We start from the raw sequence: 21,075 nt of genomic DNA, 5'->3' as shown, positions 1-21,075 counted from the left end.
GTGAAGCTATTTCCTGATCTTGGTGACTCGTGATTTTTACTTCTCTCATTGAGGAGGTTTTCCACGTTAAAAATCCTAGTGTGTTAGCTTGTTTCTAATTTCTTGTTTATGTGATTTTTTCGCTGCTATTGGGTATTATTGTGCTGGTGTTAATACTTTTTGTGAGTGGATATTGTTGCTCCTCTAATTCTTGCAAGTAGGGAATTGTATTTTATTCCTATCAGTCTCAACGTGTTGCAATTGCTAGTTCTTTGAATTTTAATTCTGATTCTATGATTTGTGATGATTTTTCTTCGTTTCTCTAAAAGTAATTTTGTTTGAATTGTCTCTGATGTATTTCATAACATTGATTGTAGTTCTTTAGTTTTCAATTAAGTGCATCTGATCCACATGAATTTGGTACAAAATACTTCTTTTTCAAATTCAATAAAAGATAGCAATTTGTGTAGATTCTGTTGTATGGGAAAGATGCTTGCATTATCTTTTGTTAGAGATGATTTCAATTTCACATGCCACTTAAAATGATTTATATTGATGTGTGGAGACCTTCTCCAATCCTCTCTTATCATGATTTTAACTCTTATGCATCTTTTGTAGATGCTTTTACTAGGTATACTTTTATCTTTATGCTAAATTCAAAGGCTTATGTGTTCCAAGCTTTTATTCAATTTAGGACACAAATTGAGAATCATGCTAGGTTTAAAATCAAAATCTTACAAATAGATCATGTGAGAGAATATAATATCCCTCACATACTTTTACTCATTTTCTTACCAAAAATAAGATTCTACAAAATTTTTTTGGAAAAATTATTCTAAAAAACTGTTAGAAAAATTTAATTATTAAAAAGGACTTTTAATATCAAAATTATTAAGAAGGACTAAATTTTTTTATAATATTTAAGAAAAAAAAATCAAATCTTTTTATAAAGAGATAAATATATCTTTAACTATTTATTTATTTATTTTTTATAATTTTTAATATATGATGTTTGATTCTCAACACTATATAGATATGTATGAATATTCACTTAGGATTAATTATATTAATTAATTTATAAAAAATTACTCTAAAATATTGTTAAGAAAATTTAATTATTAAAATATTGATTCTTAACTATTTTTTATTTTTTTAATTTTGATATTAACAATTTTTTTTAATTTTAGTAATTTTTATTATTTATTTATTTTTTTATGATCGTCTTTTTTTTTCGTTAGGTAAAGATCATGAAAATAAAAAAATAAATAAAAATAAATAATTAATTAATAAAAATCACTAAAATTTTAAGAGAAATAAAATTTATCAAAATAAGAATTATAAAAAAATAAATAAATAAATAATTAAAGATATATTTATCTCCTTATAAAAAGATTTGGTTCGTCTTCTTAAATATTATAAAAAGATTTAGTCTTTCTTAATAATTTTAGTATTAAAGGTTCTTTTTTAATAATTAAAGCTTCCTAACGATCCTTTAGAATAATTTTCAAGTTTTTTTACCCCTACACTCACTAATCAAATGGGAGAATTGAAAGAAAACATAAACATATTATAAAAATTGATTTGTCTATGTCATCTAAAGCCTATATCCCTTTTGTTCACAGGAATGATGTATTTCTTTTTGCAACATATCTTATAAATTGGTTACCATCTCCAAATACTCAAAACATATTTAGTAAACAGATTACTATTTATGTGCTAAACCAACTCTCTGCCACTACTTTTTCTATCCCTACATTTTCTCTTCCAAAATATGATAATTCTCATATTAATAATCATAAGCTACTAATAAATGATGAAATATCTTCTAACACTTACACTAATTTTTAAAATCCTTCCACCGATTAATTACACTTTTCTCCAAATGAGTTTAATAATACTGCATAGCCTATTCCCTCTCTTAATACCAAACCATCATTTCATACTCCGCACACTCAATCTCATTCAGATACTTTTACACCTTTTTAATATTCTCATCCTGCATCAACTTTTATTCCTATCTCACGAATAGAAATCAACTTACCGTTCAATCACATAAATACTAATACTACAAATATACACTCTATGATAATGACGGTACTGGGACTCCACTTGTCACCGCAGTATTTCATTGGCAAAAGGTTCAATCGCAGCTGCAGAGGAGGATGAGCCTTCAACGGAGAAACTTGCGAGAACTGATGAGAAATAAGATGATGATTATGAAGAGGAGCAATAGCAGTTACTTCGTCATCAATGACGACAGCGTTTTCTAAGAAAAAAGCCTCAAGGGTCATTTTCTCGAACGGGTGGTGATTATGGTGAGGTGAGTCTCTGTAAGAGTGGGTTAGGATCATGTCTTTCCAGACATCATCAACAGTTTTGGACGGAAGAGGAGGGGATGAAGAAGGATTTGAAGGATGAGAAGTGGTTGTTGTTATGGTGAGGCACCGTCTAAAACAAATTTAAAGGATTTTGGATGAAATCGAAAAATTGAGTTGAAGTATGAAGGTATCTGGTAAGAAAGAGGGTAGGGGAAGAAGCGAGGGCTCAATGCAAAAATGAGGGTAGGGGAAGAAGCAATAAGCAGAATGAGGGTTTAGTTCTCCAATTTTATATGGGGGCAATAAAAAATGCATAAATTGATAAAACGGGTGCAGACAGAACTGCTTGAAGAAAGCACAAACAGAACTATCGAAAGGAAGTGCAGACGGAACTGTCGAAAAGAAACGCAGACGAAACTGCCACAAGAAAGCGCAGACGGAACTGGCACAAGGAAGTGCAGACGGAACTGCCATAAGAAAGCATAGACAGAGTTGCCATAAGGAAACATAGATGGAATTTCTAAAAGAAAGTGCAGACGGAACTTACAGAAGAAAACGCAGATAAAACTGCCGCAAGAATGGCAAACTACCAAAAAACTATTGAAAAGATGGTGAATTGCTAGAAAACTGTTGAAAAGTGACAAAGTGCGAAGAGATGACAAACTATTGGAAATAGTTTCTCCATGAGAATAAGTAAGTAGTGGATGAGCTAATTGAGGTCAGAAAAGCATCAAAGCATTGACAAAAGAAAAGGAAAAAATGACACGAAAAAAAGTATGAAAAGTATGATAATTAATTAACTTATTCTCTTCAAGGAGGATACTATAGCTCTGATAGCATGTTAGAAAGGGAAAAGGGAGAGAATCGAAATAATAAAGTATAATATCTTATAATCAATATTCAGATATGTTGAATAATGTTAATTGATCTAATTAATTCTAATCATATTCTAACAATTATATTCAATTAATTGATATGCATAATATTAAATTATGTGATACTTAAACATCTAATCAAATAAATTAATTAATATAATTAAGTCGTCGTAATAAATTGTATTTAATGAGTTAAAAAAATAAATTAGAAAACACTCTCAAAGTATGTCATGTCAGTTTTATCATTAAGTACAAAAATTCAATTTTTATATAATAGAATAGATAGAATAGATTTTGTATTGAGATTCATTTATTTTTTGAATAAAATAATAACTAAATTATATTACTCCTTTTTTTATACAATTTTAGAAAAGAAACAATAATAAAGTTTGGAGAAAAATATCAAAAAAGCTATATGTAGAATAAAATTAATCACTTTATATTTATGTATAACATGTATTATTCCACTCATTTTCAATATATACTTTATGTTTTAGCATATATTTTATATTTATGGTTAATTTTAATATACATATAATATTATTAAAAAATATTATTTTTAATTATTGACAATTACAAATTCTAATCAAAAGAAATATTTTTAGAAACTAAATCAACCGTCTGCATTATTAAATTAGACCATATACTTAAAGTCATAAAAAGAATAAATCATATAGCTATCGTCAAAATTGATCGAATTAGCCAATTTAAATAAAAATCAATAACCCAATCAATTAAGCATTTGCATCCAAGAAATAATTCACTCCATCTACCCTTAATAAAGCAGTATATAACCATGGCATATCATTCATCAAGAGGATTGAGCACTTGACCAACAAAGAGAACAGTTTCAGTATACTGTTCTCTGATAAAAAACAAGAATGGATGGTCTGCAATAAAGTCAAAAGGAGGAGGCTTATTCATTCGTGGTGCTCCACAACCCGCAGGAGGAAACATCATCATTGTAGCTGCAGCAGCTTTAATTTGGTCCCTTCTTCGTTCACTTCAATGGTGCATTTCTGGATAATCTTGGAAATAGACACAGCTCTCGCTTCCACAATTTCAGTCAAAGCTTCTTCCATGAATGGTAATACCAAATCCATCTCCTTTAACATTGCCGAAGCCTCAATCTTGAAAGATAGCTTAAATCTTGGGATCTTTAGTTTACCTAAATCTACATTACTGAACGGGAGCATGCTTTCAAGAGATACAGAATCAGAAAACACCTATATATATATATATATATATATATATATATATATATATATATATATATATAAAATGTTATATCACACAAAAAATCAGTTATAAAACCAATTATCATATATTTGTATATAATATGTGTTGTTTAATTTACTTATAATATGTATATTATATTTTAATGTATATCATATAAGAGTAATTAATTTGGTACCTAACTTTTTGTATATGAGTAATATAGTTAACAAATGAATACATAATAATTTATTTGAAAATTATTTTATGTGTAAATAATATTTTTTATATTAAAATTTGTTATAATTATATTTTTCAAAATTGATAACATATTTAAGAGCAATAATAAGATTTATTTTTTCTTATAATTTTTTTTAAAAAAACCTCTCAACTATTCACTAAAGGTTATATTAGAAAGAACATACGAATAAAAATTCTTCTAAGGCTATCTTTAAAAAACAAACAAATGCATGTATATTATCTTTTAGGGTAAGTGTGGATATCAGCCACAATTAGTTAGTATAAATTTCAGATTCACGGATTTTTTTTTCCTAAACGTGTCGTAACTTTTGTTTCAGTGTTAAAGGTTCAAAGATACTTAATTATGTCAAATAAAAAAATAATACATAGTGAATTTTTTAATTTAAATAAAATAATACAAGATCAAATTTACTTAAATCTTTTAAATAGAATTTTTAAATATGCATTTTTTACATTATATAATATATAAATCGTCTCAAAGTAATGTGGATTAGATAATGCATGAAACATGTCAATGTATTTCTAAAGTTATATGTAACTCGTCAATCCTAACATACCAATGTATTTCTCTAGCATAATTTACATACAAATCTAAATCTGATAAATATTTAGATATAATTTTAATTTGTATTCAAGAATATTATTTTTTAATAAATTTAAGAAGTAAAAAATTTAATTAGTTTAAGAAATGAATATAAAAAATAATTTTGTTACAACAAAAATTTATTTTCTAAAATAAATAAATAAAAACTTCATTTAAAAGATTAAATTATTGTGTATGAAAAATTTTTTTATTTAAAGAACAATATCTAAAAAAATTAAAGAATTTATATATTTTAAAATAAAAAAATTATTAAAATAATAAAATAAAAATTAATATCATTAAATTTGTACTTTTTATAAAATATATATTTTATTATTTTATTTTTAAAAATTAATTTTTTATTTTATCAATTTATGCAATTTAAAAGATTTTAAACCAAAGATTAAGTATTAGAATCATCCTAAAATTGAATAATAGATTCTTTATGACCGAAAATTGAATCATATCTTTTATGTGTATGAGAATAGTACTAATTTGATCAAATAGCACTAAAAATAAAGGAAAAGATCAAAATACATATATAGCACATGTAGAATTAAATCGTCTTAGAGTGCGTGGTTAACATATTATATAAATCACAGTATTCAAGAAAAATTTATATATAATTAAAAACAAATTTATATTTTAGAAAATACTTTAGGAAAATCAAACAATTTTAAAATATATTTATTTTATTTAAATAAAAAAAACCTAAATAGTGATAAAAAAAATCACTTTTCGATACTTTATAAAATCCCCTATTTTAGGCGATGATAAAAACCCTATCAATATTCCTTCAATTTTATCAATTCTCTCTCCGTTAAATACTAAATAAATAATTTTGGCATAAAATCTAATTGCTCTTTAAAATTTATTTCCTTCCCTTGCCATATGAATGCAAATGGAAGCATTGATAGCGTGTGTGTTAAAACTTTTAAGAATGAATTATCATTTCCGATAATAAACGATTGAATTAGCTTAACAAATTTTCAAAACATTCAACGAAACTACTTAATATTTTATGTAATTAAAATAGAAAAAGTTTAGGACTAGTATTTTTATTAAAATTTGACACACACTTAACAAAAGAAAAAGTGAACTATCAATCCCACTCTCTCCATTTTTTAGAATGACAATGCGACCTCTCACCATAAAAACGACCCACTTCGGTCCTTGTCCTTTACTTCAGTGACCCAACGCGGTTTCTGTAGGTATTTTTCTATCAACTCTAAATAAAAAATGTTGACGTGTCTAGTTCAAAAATGGACAGGGGCCTAATTGTCTCTAAATTTAAATTGGTTAGGGATTTATAAATGGTCTTCATAATATAATAATATATATATATATATATTATTTTATTTTATTTAATATTAATAGCCTACTCATGGTGTATTTTAGTGCAAAGATATCAAATAGAATTATTTAATTTAAAGAGAGAAAAACTCAAAAAAATATTATATATCAAATAATGTGTTTATTATTTTTTATTTTATTGTGAAAATTATCTAGATTATAATACTAATATTATATCATAGAATTATTAGTATTAATACATTAACCGTATTTTAATATTTATTATTTATATATTTAAAAATTATTTATTTGATTTCATAATAAATAATATTTTTAAATTTAAATAATTTATTAATTAGTTTGTACTTATTATACCATATATTCAATAATTTATTAAAAAAAGAATATTAATATAATGAATAAAATTATTTTAAAAATATCATTTAAAATAATAGAGACAAATAAGCCCCTAACCAATTTAAATTTAGAGACAATTAGGTCCCTGTCCATTTTTAAAAACCTGACACCATTTTCCGTTTAAAGTTGACGGAAAAACACCCACAGAAACTACGTGGGTCACGGAAGTAAAGGATAGAGATCGAAGTGGGTCGTTTTTATAGTGAGGGGTCGCGTTGTCCTTATGAGAGGGGCGGATTAATAGTTCACTCCAAAAGAAAAGTAAATAATCTCACATCATTTGATAAAATTTTACACCATTAAATAATAATTAATTAATAACTACAAATCACAAAATTTACTGATCCCTTAACACTTCTCGTTAAAATATTCAACACTCAAATGATAAGAGTAAATGTTTTCTTTTCTGGATACTTAACTATTTGATGAGTTTGAAAAACTCTAAATTAATATTTGTGATGAACAAACATTATTGAAATAATCAATTACAAAATTCTTAATATGATTTTCATTAAACATGTGTTAATTAATAATTTTGTGATGCAGGTTTTAATATTGGACCGAAAAACAAATTTCTCGTGCAAGCCCAATCACATTCAGCCTTTAGTTTTGATAATATATGATGAATATGGCTGAATTGATTTTTTATGTTACTTGGGCCAACTTAATCCAAGTCCAAGCTGAAAATGCTTTCCTATTTGTTTTATGCATGATCTAAAAATTCATCAGAAAAGCAAATGTTACTAATTGGGCCAGATTAAATTTTGTTGCTACCAAGCCCAATATTAATTTTGATGAATGTTTTCAAGCTTGGTCCGAAACCAAATTAAAAAGAAAGCAAGTTGGCTCCATACTTTCAACGGATTCCATTTCTTGTTAAGGGATGGATTTCAAAACTTAATTTGCTAACATTGGAAATATGAGAGAGAATTTGACATTGATTTGATTGAAGGCATCATTGCTACACGCCACTCTAAGGGAAGTAAAAGCAACTTTTACCAATTAATTGGTTTAACTCATTTAATTGCTTTTCTTCCAAGATTGCTTATTCTCTCTCATCTCTTTCCTTCTTCTCCTTCGGTCATTGTCCAGGAAACAATGGAAGCTATGTTCAGCAACCAAAAGAAAGAAGAAGATGCATGCTTCAAGACCATCGAACTAATGATGGCAAGAAAACATAACAAAAGAAAAGTATGCTGTGGCTGAGATTATCACAAAAAGTGGTAAGATTTGGTGAGGTAATCTCGGATCCTTCATACTCAAAAAGAAAGAAGGAGATTCGACCAGCAAGGAGGAGATTCTTGGAGGCATGGCTTGTCTCTGATTCTGCTCAACCACCACAGGAAGTAGCTAGAGTGGCGAAGTGATGGAAGAGTCAGATATTGGAGCAGATGAAGCCATCATCATCATGAAGCATCAAGGGCCAGAAATTCATCTTGGAGAGCAAGCCAAGGATGGAGTGCTCGGATTGATGAAGAGTGATGACCAAGGAAGAACTAGAGGTTTGCATGTTGGGTTATGCATGAGTTACCTCTTCTCTCTTTGTGGCCGAACCGGATTTGTTTTTGAAGGAAAAGAAGTTTAAGCTTGGTTTTGTTTCAACTGTGAAGGCTTCTCTTCTCTATAAAAGGAGTGAACAGTCACGGTTTGATTCAAGGGAAGAAAGTGAGAGTGCAAGGCACAGAAGTCTCATAGCTACCTAAGCTTACATATTTTCTTCTCCTTCAATGTATTCTGTTTTGTAATTTTTCTGTTTATTTTTGTCATGTCTTGAGTCTCATGGAAAAAGGCAGATAGTGAGGTTTGTATGAAAAAGCCATAGAGCGGAAAAAGGCAGAGAGTGCAAAATTAAAAGAAAAAGCCATAGATGTCCTTAGAAGTTCCTTTGTTCATCTATGTTGTGTTTCATGATTCTGTGGGAATCCCCTTGTAAGTTGGGTTAGCACTTTACAATTTGTAATCTAGATGATTATAGTGAAATTCCATCATTGTTGTGATGGAGACTGGATGTAGGCTGCATTGCACTTAGCAGCTGAACCAGGATATATCTGGGTGTAATATTCTCTCTCTACTTCTTCATTTCTATTTCTGCTGCACAGGAGCTAAAATAAAAAATGTCTCGTGCCAAGTGACGAGACAAAAGTAAAAAGTCTCGTGGCTAGGGACGAAACAAAAACAGAAAAGTCTCCTCAAAGACCAGAAAGTGTAATCAAGAAAAAGGGGGCTAAGATTCAACCCCCCTTCTCTTAGCCACTGAAACCATCAATTGGTATCAGAGCTTGGTCTCAAAGAGATCAAGCTTTGCAGCTTGGAGAAAAGATCCTCATGGCAGAAAGCAGTGGCTTAAATCTGGTATCGTACAATCTCACAGAAGGGCCGTCAAGCAACATACCGCCTCTTTTCAATGGAAAAAACTATACCTATTGGAAGGAGAGAATGAAGATCTTTGTGCAAGCAGTAGACTACAGGCTTTGGAAGATCATCCTAGAAGGACCACAGTTTCCTACTAACACAAGTGCTGAAGGAGTAGTCACTCTTAAACCAGAAGCAAGCTGGACCGAAGAAGATAGGAAGAAAGTAGAGCTAAATACCAAGGCCATAAATCTACTCAACTGTGCTATCAGCTTCGAGGAGTACCGACGGGTATCACGATGCACAACGACAAAGGAAATCTGGGATAAATTACAAATCACTCATGAAGGAACCACCATTGTAAAGAAGACTCGGATAGACATGTTAAACAGGGAATATGAAACGTTTACAATGAAGGAAGGAGAATCCATTGATGAACTATTCGAACGGTTTAACACCATCACTGTTGGCTTGGATGCTATGGGAGTAACACATTCTGATTCTGTGCTTGTGAGAAGAATGCTGAGATGTCTCACTAAAGAGTGAGAAACAAAAGCTTTAATTATTTCTGAGAGCAGTAATCTTGATTCCATGACACTTGATGATTTGAGAGGAAACCTTCTTGCTTTTGAAAACACTTATTTGAAAAAAGGGTCAAAAAAGAAAGGAATTACATTTTCTTCTATAACTAACCCTCTGGATGATGAATCCAGTGATAACTCCTCTGAAAATGAATTTGTGTTGTTTGCCAAAAAATTCAGGAAAATGGTGAAGTTCAAAGGCAAAGGTGGCAGCTCAAGAAAAATGAAGAAAGACCTTAGCAAAGTGACTTGTTTCAACTGCAAGGAAATGGGGCATTACAAATCTGATTGTCCCAAGTTAAAAAGGGAGGAGAAGAAAAAAGGAGGGAAGAAGAAGGGTCTGATGGCATCATGGGAAGACTTGGAAAATGACTCAGACAGTGATGAAGAATCTGAGACCAAGTCACAGCCTTGTCTCATGGCAAATCATGTAGATCAGGTATTTTTTCAAAATCCTGACACTGAAGACCTTCATCTTATGATAGATCACCTTTCTGAAAAAATAAGATGTTTTCTGACTGATAATAAAGATCTTGAATAACAAATTTTCATTCTTAAAGCTAAAAATGATTTTCTCAAAGAAAAGCTAAGGGAGGCTGAAACTGCTTGTGATCTTGTGGAAGAAAATAAGCAGTTGAAAGCTCAACTTAAAAGCTGTGAAAGTGATCACTCGATAGTTGCATATGTAAACTGTTTTAAGGAAAATGAAGAGTTGCTAAAAAAGGTCAAAAGTCTTGAAAATGACTTAGCCAAATTTACTCAAAGTTCTGAAAATCTAAATCAAATTTTGGCTAGTCAAAAACCACTCTTTGATAAAGCTGGTTTGGGATTTTATAAATCTAATAGGAAACCTTCTTTTAAAGATAAAGCTTCTTCATCCAATGACACAAGGTTTCAAGATCCCACCTACTTTAACAAAACAGCAACTCCAAGGTTTTGTAAATTGTGTAACCGAAGTAGTCATTTTCTCGTTCAATGTTTCTTTGGTGAAAGAATGATTGGTGATAAAGTTTACAAGGTTGTTTTTTATTACAATGATTTGGGACATAAGAGATGGTTTAACGTGAAAGGATCCAAGAAAATTTGAATACCTAAGGTCACTTGAGCTTATTTTGTAGGTATGCCTAGCATCCAAGAGGAAGGAAAATATGTGGTATATGGACAGCGGATGCTCTAGGCATATGACTGAAAAGACAACCTTCTTCATAAAGCTTGATGAATATGATGGAGGACTTGTCACTTTTGGTGATGATGGAAAAGGAAAGATAGTGGCTGTTGGAAAAGTTGGTAAAAAATTTTCATCTTGTAAAAATGATGTTCTTCTTGTCAATGGTTTGAAACATAATTTATTTAGTGTAAGTCAATTGTGTGATTTAGGATTTGAAGTAATTTTTAGAAAATTTGTATGCTTGGTTGTTTGTGAAAAAACTAGGGATATTCTTCTTGAAGCTAAGAGATGCAACAATGTGTATGGATTAACTCTTGAGGACTTGAAAGAACAAAATGTAACATGTTTTACATCTCTTGAATCTGAAAAATGGCTATGGCATAGAAAGTTGGGTCATGCTAGCATGTACCAAATTTCTAAGCTAGTGAAGAAAAATCTGATTAGAGGAATTCCTAAAATTAAATTTGATAAGGATCTTACTTGTGATGCTTGTCAATTAGGCAAACAAGTCAAATCCTCTTTTAAACCAAAAGATGGAATTTCAACCAAAAGGCCATTAGAGATGTTACACATTGATCTTTTTGGTCCAACTAGAACACAAAGTCTAGGAGGTAAACACTACGGTTTGGTAGTGGTAGATGATTACTCTAGATTTGGTTGGGTACTTTTTCTTGCTCATAAAAATGATGCTTTCCATGCTTTCTCAACCCTTTGCAAGAAAATTCAAAATGAAAAAGATTTAAAAATAGCTCATTTGAGAAGTGATCACGGAAAAGAATTTGAAAACCAAGACTTTGAAAAATTCTGTGATGACTTCGGAATTTCTCATAATTTTTCATGCCCTAGAACACCTCAACAAAATGGGGTTGTTGAAAGAAGGAATAGAAGCCTTCAAGAAATGACTAGGGCTATGTTATGTGAGAATGAAGTTCCTAAATTTCCATGGGCTGAAGCTGTAAATACAGCATGTTATATTTTGATAGGACAATAATTAGAAAAGGGTTGAAAAGAACTCCTTATGAGCTATGGAAAGGAACCCCTCCAAATCTTAAGTACTTTCATGTTTTTGGATGCAAATGTTTTGTGCTTAACAACAAAGAAAATCTTGGTAAGTTTGATCCAAAATCTTATGAAGGAATGTTTGTTGGATATTCCACCACTAGCAAAGCCTATAGAATTTACCTTAAAGAACATAGAACCATAGAGAAATCCATACATGTTACTTTTTGTGATTCTAAATTAATTTCCAGTACTGTGATAGAGAGTGATTCAGATTGTGAAGGAGCTGGAACAAGCAAAGAAAATTCCAAGTCTGCCCAAATTGAAGAATCTGCCAGTCCAGAATTGTCTCGTCAGATTGGAGGAGACATTTCCATTTTGTCTCCTGAGATAGCACGAGAAACTAAAACAGTAAGACCAACATAAACTCATCAAAGCTCAACACCACAAAGGAAGCCTAGAGAATGAAAGTCTATGAAAGGTTATCCTCATGACTTCATAATTGGTGATCCCTCCCAAGGAGTGACAACAAGATCCTCAACCAAAAGACAATCCGAACCAAGCCACTTTGCATTTTTGTCACAAATGGAGCCCAATAATGTGAAGGAAGCTCTTAAAGATCCATCATGGATCAAGGCCATGCAAGAAGAACTTGCTCAATTCGACAAAAATGAGGTTTGGACATTAGTACCTCATCCGGATGGTAAGAAAGTTACGGGTACTAAGTGGGTATTTAAAAATAAACTTGGTGATGATGGACAAGTTGTTCGTAACAAGGCTAGATTAGTGGCCCAAGGTTACGATCAAGAAGAGGGATTAGATTTTGATGAGTCTTTTGCTCCGGTAGCTAGAATGGAAGCAATTAGGTTGCTTCTTGCCTATGCTGCCCATAAGGGTTTCAAAATGTTTCAAATGGATGTCAAATGTGCTTTTCTTAATGGCTTTATTGATAGAGAAGTGTATGTGGCCCAACCCCCCAGTTTTGAACATAAAGATTTTCCAAATCATGTTTTCAAACTTTCAAAGGCTCTTTATGGCCTTAGGCAAGCTCCAAGAGCTTGGTATGAAAGGTTTAGTGCCTTCCTATTAGAAAATCAATTTCAAAGGGGTACCACGGACACGACTTTATTTATTAAAGCATCTAATGACGATATTCTTCTAGTTCAAATTTATGTGGATGACACTGTGTTTGGCTCGGCCAATGAATCCTTGTGTGAAGAGTTTGGAAAATTCATGACTAGTGAGTTTGAGATGAGTTTAATGGGAGAGCTTACTTTCTTTCTTGGCCTCCAAATTAAACAAACTTCTAGTGGTACTTTTATTCACCATGGAAAGTATGCAAAAGAACTTATCAAAAAATTTGGCCTAGAAAATTCTAAACCAATGGGAACACCAATGCATCTAAACAATAAACTTGAAAAGGATGATAATGGCAAAGATGTGGATGAAACACGGTATAGGGGAATGATTGGTTCATTAATGTATCTTACCTCCTCTAGACTGGATATTGTTCAAAGTGTGGGTGTATGTTCAAGATTTCAATCTCACCCAAAAGAATCCCATCTTTCGGCTGTTAAACGCATCATTAGATATATTAAGGGAACATGTGATTATGGTTTGTGGTATCCAAAATCTGATGATTTTTGTGCAGTAGGGTTTTGTGATGCAGATTATGCGGGAGATAGAGTGGATAAAAGAAGCACCTCCGGCATGTGTTGTTTCTTTGGGAGCTCACTCAACATGTGGTCAAGCAAGAAACAAGCCACAGTTGCTCTATCCACAGCTGAAGCTAAATATATATCTGCATCTGCTTGTTGTTCACAATTAATTTAGTTAAAAGCGCAGTTGGAAGATTACAAATTAAAGATCAATAGTATACCACTATTTTGTGATAACATGAGTGCAATAAATATTTCAAAAAAAATCCTGTTTTGCACTCAAGAACAAAGCACATTGAAATCAAATATCATTTTATTAGAGAACATGTGCAAAAGGGTACTATTGATATTCAATTTGTAAAATCTGAAGATCAACTTGCTGACATTTTTACAAAACCCCTCTGTGAAGACAGATTCTGTTCTCTAAGAAAGAGCTTGGGAATGTTTGATTTAAGCTTTGTTGAAAATCTGTGAAATTCTAACTCTGCTCAGTTTTATCTCGTAGGAATGGACGAGATAAATATCAAGCATGTTGGAGAAGTTATAATTAAGGGGGAGGCTGCGCAGACTTTGTTTCTCATAGGCCCCACAAAATCTTGATTAACCCCACCTTGACTTTTTAATTGATCCCTCATTTTATGATGATCAAATCTTTTGGTTGTCATATCAAATCCTAGTGGAAGTGGTTATTGTCAAATCAAATCCCTCTCTCCATCTAATCCATTGATTCTAGGAAACCATTTTTTTCAAAATCCCTTGGTTAATAACCGCGCCATGATGATCATTAACTTCCCTTTCCAATCAACATTAAATGCACCACTAACCTCTCTCCACTCTCCACACTTTTCGGTCCTTTCCTCTTCTTCTAACTCTATATCTTCTCTTCATCATGAAGAAGAAAACGGCCTCTAGAAAAAGTGAACGCATTCGACTTTCTCAGAAGACTCCCTCTCGACAAACCCATACTCATATCCACATTCATTCTACATCTTCATCTTCTCCTTCACCACCATCCAAACGCACTTCCACCATGAGAAAGAAAGTGATTGTCCAGAAAAGTTCAGGCCGAGGCAAAAACAAGGAGCCAAGTGTTGAGGCAGAATCATCTCACACTTCACCCATCACATCACCACCACCATCACCGAAGAAAGCCACACCTGGAAAGAGTGGTCAGAAATCAAAGGGCTTCGCTCTAAACAACACCATGGAATCAGCAAATCTGGAATCCCTGGAATTCAAAAATAAATTTGCCAAGAATCACTCCCACTTCGATCCTGCCAGATTCAACTCTTGCACTTCCTATAAATTCCACAAGGAGGTCATACAAAAGCGTCATCTCTGTTTGACGTACCTTGTCAACCTTGAGAATCTCGCAAACAAGGGAGTAAATGTCTCCCCACTCTTCGAACTGCTTCAATGGACTCCTCTGCTTCAAATCCAGAAACCAGTTTATCCAGGTCTGGTCCGTGAGTTCTACGCCAACATGCGTCTTATTGATGGCACCATCCATTCATATGTGAAAAGAGTTCACATTACTCTTGACACTGCCACCATTGGATCTGCCTTGGGATACAAGGATGAAGGACCGAGAGCATACATGGCCGAACGGTGGGACTCACAAATCGGTGTCACTCATACCGTGGTTCTTCAACACATATGTGAGCGTTTCTCAGACTTGGATGGAAATATTCCTACTCACAAAGCTTTAGGCTCCACCAATTCATTGCTCCACAGGATCATCACCCATATTCTCACTCCTCAAAGCGGGTCTCACAACAGAGTAACATATTCTGACTCCCTCATCTTATTTGCACTTGTTACATCTACTCCCATTTCTTTTGGTTATATTATGATTCGCCATATGTGGGACTCGGTCAGGAGCACCAAAAAGGCAAATCTGCCCTATGGTATGTTCTTAACCAGTATCTTTGAATTCTTTAAAGTTGACCTTTTGAATGAGAAAGTAGAGAACAAAGTGTCAATGGTCAAAGGAGGCGGAGCAGTGAAAGGAACCAAAAGCAAGAAATTTATGGCTTCAGAAAGCGAGTTTGAGGGCAGACCTGAGTCCTCCAAGACCGCCAAGACCATCAAAGAAATTCTCACTGAATTTTTAAATATGTCAGAAGTCATGGTGCAATCTCATAAGGCTGCACGTAAACTGGCATATGAAACTGAAAAAGCATGGATGAGATGCAAAGATAGAGTGGGTCTAATGTTGGAAAACTTGGAGAATGATTTGGGAGTTGATAATGAAAATGATGAAGGAGATTCTGATCTCAATCTGTCTGACGATTAATTCTCTGTTTTAAGTTTAGGATATTGGCTTAAGTAGGCTCAATCTGGTACTTTATTTTGTTGGAGACTCTTATAACTCTGAGATACCCTATGATACTCTGCTGTGTTTGACTATATTTTGAATATTTTGCTTGCTATCTCAAAACTGTTTGCAGGTGACCCTTTGATGACAAAAGGGAGAGAAAAATAAAAAAATTGAAATTGAAAAACAGGGGTTGAAATTCTCTCTTGAGAATTCATGATCACCCATGTTAAAGAGGATTGATGCTTGATTGAAGTATCTGCTTTAATTGTGATCATGTTTTGATTGATGCATCTGCTTTGAATATTGCTTTAAATACATTGTTGCCATCATTTGATTTTTATCTTGGTAAAATGTGTTTACTGTGTTTATGATACATTTGAATTACCTTGATAAAATGCTTAATGTTGGATTTATTTTTGGCAGTTCTCTTAATTTTTAATGGAAACAGTTGCTGTGTTTGGAAAGATTATATCTTGCTTGAAAAATATTTTTCCTACCATAACTATGATTGCTCTGATTTGTTGGAAAATATTTTTTAACCAATTTGAACAGCAAAAATTATTTCTGTTTGATTATGTTGTGTGCATTGAGCAGAAAATAAGTTTATGATGTCAAATAAGTTTTGATTATCAATTTAAACTGCTCATAGATCAAGCATTTAGCTTCATGGAATGAAAGTGCTAAATAACATTGTTACTTGAAGTTTGATTGAATTGTTACAGGTATAAAGCCTCCCTTGGTAAAATAGCATACATTAAGGGAGAGCCATATGACATTTAGAAAGGGGGAGAAATTCAAATTCAAAGGGAGTATTCCTTACTCAATTTTAAAATTTCTTTTCATTTCAATTTTAATAATGTTTGTCATCAAGGGGGAGATTGATGAGTTTGGAAAACTCCAAATTAATATTTGTGATGAACAAACATTATTGAAATAATCAATTACAAAATTATTAATATGATTTTCATTAAACATGTGTTAATTAATAATTTTGTGATGCAGGTTTTAATATTGGGCCGAAAAACAAATTTCTGGTGCAAGCCCAATCACATTCAGCCTTTAGTTTGATAATATATGATGAATATGGCTGAATTAATTTTTTTATGTTACTTGGGCCAACTTAATCCAAGTCCAAGCTGAAAATGCTTTTCTATTTGTTTTATGCATGATCCAAAAATTCATCAGGAAAGCAAATGTTACTAATTGGGTCAGATTAAATTTTGTTGCTACCAAGCCCAATATTAATTTTGATAAATGTTTCCAAGCTTGGTCCGAAACCAAATTAAAAAGAAAGCAAGTTGGCTCCATGCTTTCAACGGATTCCATTTCTTGTTAAGGGATGGATTTCAAAACTTAATTTGCTAGCATTGGAAACATGAGAGAGAATTTGACATTGATTTGATTGAAGGCATCATTGCTACACGCCACTCTAAGGGAAGTAAAAGCAACTTTTACCAATTAATTGGTTTAACTCATTTAATTGCTTTTCTTCCAAGATTGCTTATTCTCTCTCATCTCTTTCCTTCTTCTCCTACGGTCATTGTCCAGGAAACAATAGAAGCTATGTTCAGCAACCAAAAGAAAGAAGAAGATGCATGCTTCAAGACCATTGAACTAATGATGGCAAGAAAACATAACAAAAGAAAAGTATGCTGTGGCTGAGATTATCACCAAAAGTGGTAAGATTTAGTGAGGTAATCTCGGATCCTTCATATTCAAAAAGAAAGAAGGAGATTCGGCCAGCAAGGAGGAGATTCTTAGAGGCATGGCTTGTCTCTGATTCTGATCAACCACCACAGGAAGTAGCTAGAGTGGCGAAGTGATGGAAGAGGCAGAGATTGGAGCAGATGAAGCCATCATTATCATGAAGTATCAAGGGCCAGAAATCCATCTTGGAGAGCAAGCCAAGGATGGAGCGCTCGGATTGATGAAGAGTGATGACCAAGGAAGAACTAGAGGTATTTGCATGTTGGGTTATGCATGAGTTACCTCTTCTCTCTCTGTGGCCGAACCAGATTTGTTTTTGAAGGAAAAGAAGTTTAAGCTTGGTTTTATTTCAACTGTGAAGGCTTCTCTTCTCTATAAAAGGAGTGAACAGTCACGGTTTGATTCAAGGGAAAAAAGTGAGAGTGCAAGGCACAGAAGTCTCATAGCTACCTAAGCTTACAGATTTTCTTCTCCTTCAATGTATTCTGTTTTGTAATTTTTTTGTTTAATTTTGTCATGTCTTGAGTCTCATGGAAAAAGGCAAACAGTGAGGTTTGTATGAAAAAGCCATAGAGCGTAAAAAGGCACAGAGTACAAAATTAAAAGAAAAAGCCATATATGTCCTTAGAAGTTCTTTTGTTCATCTATGTTGTGTTTCATGATTCTGTGGGAATCCCCTTTGTTCATCTATATATATAAGCAGCGAACCTAAATCTCTGTTTTAGCGGTGTCGATTTGCTTGATCTGTTATTAGAATTCAAATTAAAAAAACCGCTCCTACTACTTGTAGTCCTCTAGTGGTTACAATAAGAAAGAAACGAAGAGACAGCCGCTATAAGGTATAGAAAATTACGAGAAGAAAATATCGAGGAGTTAAACCGCTTTGTGAGTTGCAGCAACTCACGTGAATTTTGGTTGTCTTGATAATTGAGACTAATTTAGTTAAATTATTTAAATTATTTGACTATTTTTATTTATTAATTTCATGTGAATTTGAATATATTTGAGTTTTTATTTTTTATTTTTATAAATTTATATAATATATAATGCAAAAAAATCATGTAAAAAATAATATTAAAAATACAAATTTAATTGATGATTGTTTTTTTTACATATAATTTTAAATAAGTGATAAGTAGATGGTAAATATGTTAATTGCAATAATTAATTAAAAATGGTAGATAATGACTATGTTATTTAATTAATCAATAGATAAATAATAGACATGTTATTTAATTGATCATTACAGTTATTATTTTTATTTTTTTTATCAAATCTCAAAAATAACAAAAATATTAACAAATAAAAATAAAAATGAAATAAACTCTATGTTTTTAATCTAAAATATTTTCTTAATATACCAAACTGTATAAAATTTATAAAAATTATCCGATGATTTACTAGTTCAAACATACGAACTATTATTTAAAAATGTAAATTTTATACAATTTGATATATTAAATTTTAGATTAAAAATATAAAATTTATTTGATTTATATTTATATTTATATTTATATTTATATTTTTTATTTCTAAGATCTTATAAAAAATAAAAATGATAACTACAATGATTAATTAAATAATATGTTTAATATCTATCATTTTTAATTAATCATTATAATTAACATATTTACCATTTACTTATTATTCGTTTAAAATTATATATAAAAATTAATAATGAATTAAATTTATATTTTTTATAATGTAATTATTTACATGATTTTTTTGCATTACATTTTATATGAATTTGTAAAAAAACGGACGGAGTTATTGTCAAAATAAAAATAACGTTATTATCTCCGGTAAATAAATTATTTTTTTTTCTAAACCAAACTTCACTTTTCAATCACATCGGTTTAATTCTGATAATTTTTTGCTGGTAATCCGTTATACTTTGATAAAAGTAACTTCACTTTTCAATCACAGCGGTTTAACTCTTAATATTTTTTGCTCGTAATCCGTTATACTTTAATAAAAGTAGCAGTTTTTTTTTGTAGTGTTTGTATTATAATTTTGAATTTTTAAATGTTTTATTTTATTGAGTTAAATTTTTTGTTTAAAAAAAAGCTGTTATACTTTGTCGTAAAAAAAAGTATGAAAAGCCAATATGGATTGTACAATAGAATTAAATTGAAATTAAAATTAAATAATAATTAAGTTAATTAATTTTAAAATTTAAATTAAAAAAAAATCTATTTTATAAAATAAATATGTTCTTATTAGGGGTGTTTATGGTCCGGCCTAATTTCAAATTTTTTAGAGGTTAATTTGGTGTGATTTTATCGGGTCTAGGATCAGGTAAGGATCTTAAAAATAGACCTGATCGTTATTTTGGATCGGGTCCGGGCTATAGCTCGGGTCACCCGAACTCGGTCCGATGACCCGGTCATTATAAATAATTAATATTTTGTGTTATTAGTAGGGGTGGCAAAACGGGTCGAGCCCGCCGGGCTGATCCGCAAAACCCGCTAAAAAAGGCGAGTCGGGCTAGGATTTTGAGCCCGCCAAATTAAAAAAACCCGCCAAACCCGCACCGCCAAATTGGCGGATTTTGGCGGGGCGGGACGAGCCGGTCCGCCGGGCCGAAGCTTTATATTTTTCTTTTTTTTTATTAAATAAAATAGTGGTTACTATTATAAAATTAATAATTATAGAATTTTTAAACACTTTTTTTCATTTTTTGTTTTTATTCTTCTTTTAGTTATTAACTTTATTTATTTTATTTTACAATTTCGTATATATGCTCAAATTATGTGACTTATTTTTTAAAATAAAGATGCTTTTATTGACAAATATTATTTTGAACAATTTTATTGAAGTTAAAAATTTAAAAAAAATAGTAAACAAATTATATTATAATTTGACTATTTTTTATTTGTATTTTATTTTTTAATTATTATTTTTTGGTTAATTTTAATGAATTTTATTTTTCAAAAAAAAAAGAGTCAAGCGGGCTAGCCCGCCAACCCGCCAATCCGCCATAAAATGGGGCGGGCTAGTATTTTGAACCCATTTTAGTTGGCGGGGCGGGCCGGTCCGCCCCGTTTATGAGGCGGGCCTAGACGGGGCGGGGCGGGTTGGGGCGGGCTGGCCCGCTGTGCCACCCCTAGTTATTAGTGATGAATAATAGTTATTCTTGTATGGAATTTAAATATTGTAGACCTTGATATTTTGTGTTATTAGTCATTATACTATAAGTTAATGTTTTATATTTAAAATGCATAAGACTTTAGACTAATGCATAATATGTGTTATTTGTATTGATTTAAATATTTAGTGTTATTAGATAATATTAGTATTGATTGTGTTATGCTTTAATTTTAGGAAAGTGTTAGTTCTAAGTGAATTT

This window comes from Arachis stenosperma, chromosome 5, assembly GCF_014773155.1.
Source record: "Arachis stenosperma cultivar V10309 chromosome 5, arast.V10309.gnm1.PFL2, whole genome shotgun sequence".
Taxonomy (NCBI): domain Eukaryota; kingdom Viridiplantae; phylum Streptophyta; class Magnoliopsida; order Fabales; family Fabaceae; genus Arachis; species Arachis stenosperma.
The sequence above is the reverse complement of the archived record's forward strand: the minus strand, read 5'-3'. Positions refer to the sequence as shown.